The 3,970-nt window shown below is 35.8% G+C and overlaps 1 non-coding gene across 1 annotated transcript; it reads left to right on the top strand.

Annotated features, from left to right (window-relative positions):
• The first annotated feature begins 3,399 nt into the window (after window positions 1-3,399).
• LOC125776039 (small nucleolar RNA U3) lies at window positions 3,400-3,613 on the top strand. The gene has a single exon (XR_007421464.1). It is a non-coding gene; the product is annotated as a small nucleolar RNA U3 (small nucleolar RNA).
• Window positions 3,614-3,970: the final 357 nt, after the last annotated feature.

Genomic DNA, 3,970 nt, shown 5'->3' with positions numbered 1-3,970 from the left:
TGCTTTGAGGGTTGCGCGCATAATGCAAGGAGCAGTGTGAGAGGTGTGTGTGCCTTGTCGAAAGCCAAAAGCCAGGTATACCCATGTGGCGAGCGTTAGGCGGACGCGTGCGGATTACAGGTGTGGCGCAAGGGATTAGTTAATATATTTTTTGAAATGTGCCTGCAATGAAAACTTATATAATAATTATTTAAGAGAAATGCTTGCTCGGGCTTCTAATGACTTATTTCGTTTAAGCAACAATTAATCTTTTCTTTTTTCTTTCCGTTTCCATCATCATTTTTCATTCCCTTTGTAGTGCCGCAAATTAAGAAAAATCATAAATAAAAAATTATTTTAGAGAATTGAAATCATTTATAATAATACTAGTCAGACTTGATCGAGTACTTTTTTGATATATGAATATAGTAATGTGTTTCCCTGGTAAAAAATAACGTTTTTGGGATTACCAATTGCTAAAGCAGTCTTTATGTTAATTAACTTTGAGCTCAAGACTCTAACAACACTGTGAGTATACTGTATTTTAAAGGGATATTATAGTCTAGAAGTCCGAATTTCGAGTATTTTTGGCAATGGAAAAAATAAAATAATTGATATTTAAAATTAAACTTTCGTCGTTACTACATTGTGGCAAAAGAGTACCCTGAAATGGTATTGAAATAGTATCAATATTTATTTTGTCGTCTTCAAAGAAATCCCCACTTGCAATACACTTATGTCAACGATTTTTTCAGTCCTCGAAACACTTTTCATAATCATAGGTGGTATTCAATGCCTTGTTGGCTTTGAATGCGGTCATAATCGTGGCTCGATGTGATGGTGCATTATCATCGTGAAGTGTTCTTCAACAATTTCGGCCGTTTTCGACGGATGTTCTCACGCAAACACCACAATACGGCCAAATAGCACTCCTAATTGACTATCTGTACCTCTGGAACAAATATATGATGCACCAAACCACGACGTTCGAAAAAAAAACAATGAGCATCACCATGATTTTTTAGCGACTTTGTAATGTTTTTTTGGTTTGAGCTTCTTTTTCCCCCTATTCAGATGATTATTGACTTATTTGCATGTCAAACTCATAAACCCATGTCTCATAGGTAGTTATAATGCTCTCCATGAATGCGGGATCAGAATTCGCAAATCAACCATGTCCAAAGAATCTGTACACGGTACTCTTTGAAAAAAAATTAGCTTAATCGAGAGGAGTCGAGTCGAACAAGATCTCCTTTCGAACCCAAAATATCCACCAAAAGCATTCGAATGGACTCGCCAGAGATGTCGAGCTCTCTTGTCATCTCTCTAACCTTTGCCTGACGATTTACAATCCTTATCCTTCACTTTTTTAGTATTTTTATCAGTTGAATAGGTGGAAGGTCGCCCAAAAATAAGGATTGTCTTCAACGATCTTTAACATTTGAAAAATATTTCGCAAAGCTTTCATGGAGAAATATTAAAAGATACGGCTTTGGCAGCAATTACCAGATTGTTTCAATAAGTTTTGTTGTTTTATAAGAAAGACATATCTTTATGATTCAAAGTACACTTTATTTTACAGTAGAATCTCCCTGAACATTAATACACTTGCTCCAACGATCATCCAATCTGTGGATCCATTACCTCAAATGAAAATCCGGAAGGTCTGCAAATACGTTTCAACAGCCGTTATGACCTCTTAATTTGATGAAAAACGTTTGCCACGCATACATTTTTTTTAGTTCTGGAAACAAATGGAGGCCAAATCTAGTGAATATAGTGGATGCTCCAACAATTCGAACTTTAATTCATGGATTTTAGCCATTGTCAAAACGCTCTTGTGACACGATGCATTGTCCTGATGAAAAAGGATTTCTTTCTTCTGCAAACTGGGTCTTTTTCACGATTTTTTTCCTTCAACTGGTCCAAAAGGTTGCAATAATATTCAGAATTAATTGTTTTACCAGTTTGGAACTATTCCACAAACAAAATTTCTCTCGCATCCCAAAAAACTGATACCATAGCCTTTTTGGCCGATTTCCGGACAAGAACTCGTTACGAAGCCGAACAACCAGGTTTACACCACTTTTTAGCCTCTTGTTTTCATTCAGGATCATGGTGATAGACCCAAGTCTCACCCATAGTGATGAATCGACGCGTAAAATCCACTTTATCCTTTTTAAAACGCTCTAATTGATGAGAGAAAGTCGCATTCGAATGTGTTTTTGTGCCATTGTTAGCGACTACGGCACCCATTGTGCACACACCTTTCTAAAACCCAAAATTTCACTTAAAATATGGCTTACCTACCTAATGAGATGTGTAGAGTCTCTACTAAATCGCTATCAGTCAATCGATGATCTTTCAAAACCATATCCTGTAATTTGGCTTTGGTTTCTAGTGTTGATGTGCTTTATGGTGTCCCTCATAACTAGAGTTATGCATCAGTGCTTTTTTCACGAAAATCCAGGGAATCAGTGTTGAAGGTCAAAGTCAGGGAATTACCTGACAAATCAGGGAATATGGTAACCCTTCTCATAACTCGGGTGTGGATCATCAGTGCAGTAGTTTTAAAGTCATAAGAGTCTTTGACTTTCAGAACATGAGTTGTAGGGAACATGTTTTGATATTAATAGATGTAAAACGTTCATAAGACAGTTAATTAAATACGCGTAACTTCATAACTTTTTATGGGATCGGCTTGAAATTTAGACACAAAATTATAAATAAATAAATTAAAATCGAAAAATGAAAGCTTGTACTTCTCCCTTAATTTAGATACATATGTATATGGTTTTCGTTTCGTATAGTTTACTAAGACTGAATCCAAAAGTCAGTTACCATATCTGTATGTTCGTGTAAAGATCTTTAAACCCTCGAATAAGTTGATCATTTCGTTATCACAGGACATATGAGCTGTAAAAGGACCCTTTAGAAAACAATGTATGTAAATGTATGCATGTATGGAATATGAATTACGACTATTAAATAAAAAAAGCATTAGCCTAATATTTACATTTATAACACGAAACAAGTTTTTTTTTTAATTTCTAAAATTTACAATAATTTCGTAAGAAAACAGAAATTCCTCATTTCATCACGGAGCGAGTACGTACTTCAGCTTTACCTTCCTGCCTACCTGGAATCGTGAGGTATGGAGTACTGTAGGTACATTCATACATACATACGCTTTTGTTCCGCTCGGCTGTGCGTCAGCCACCACTAAATTTAATGAAGCGTTAGTAAAATGCTTGTGTATAGTTCTCTCATAGGTTTTGTTGTTGTTTCATTTAAACATAAAGGACCTTTTTCGTTCATCAAGATTTTATATGTTTTCTTGCTTTCAGAACACTTGCCATAGTTCTCAACCAATTTATCACCAATTCATCTTAAGAATCTGCCGTTTGGTTTGATAAAGTTAAGACTATACTTCACAGGATCATTTCTGTAGTCAGTCTTCATTTACTTTCTTTGCAAATCGAAAGTATTAGCACCCGCGATGAGGAGGTATATCGTTTTATCTGACAGCGTGAGGTTTATGAACTTCATCACTAATTTTGTCTTATGACATATTTGAGATGATGTTTCTTCGATGATCGCTCGGTTTTAACGGATAAAATGACTTCTGAGTGGTCTAAACCAATTTTAAACTAATAAATACATGAGTGTTGGGAAATGTATGAAGGCATAGATTGTTTTGGTCTGGTAATTAGTGGTAATTTGTTTCCCATGGAAAATGTATGAAAGCGTAAACGGGGATGAAAAGATACCCAACTCTCCTTCTGTCATTTAAGATCAGAGAGCAAATCTCCTTTGACAGTTGACTGGATCGGCGATTAGGTTTAATAAAAACATCGCTGAACTATGTCAATGCCGTTCTATATCTCACACAGCTCATTGTTCCATCGAATGATATATTCGCCGTGGTCAATACGCAAAAGACCATAAATCTTCCGCTGTACCTTTCTCTCGAAAGCTGAAACCATTGGTT

Source organism: Bactrocera dorsalis, chromosome 1 (assembly GCF_023373825.1).
Source record: "Bactrocera dorsalis isolate Fly_Bdor chromosome 1, ASM2337382v1, whole genome shotgun sequence".
NCBI classification, from domain to species: domain Eukaryota; kingdom Metazoa; phylum Arthropoda; class Insecta; order Diptera; family Tephritidae; genus Bactrocera; species Bactrocera dorsalis.
Note: the sequence above shows the minus strand (reverse complement) of the source record. Positions and strands in the feature narration are given on the sequence as shown.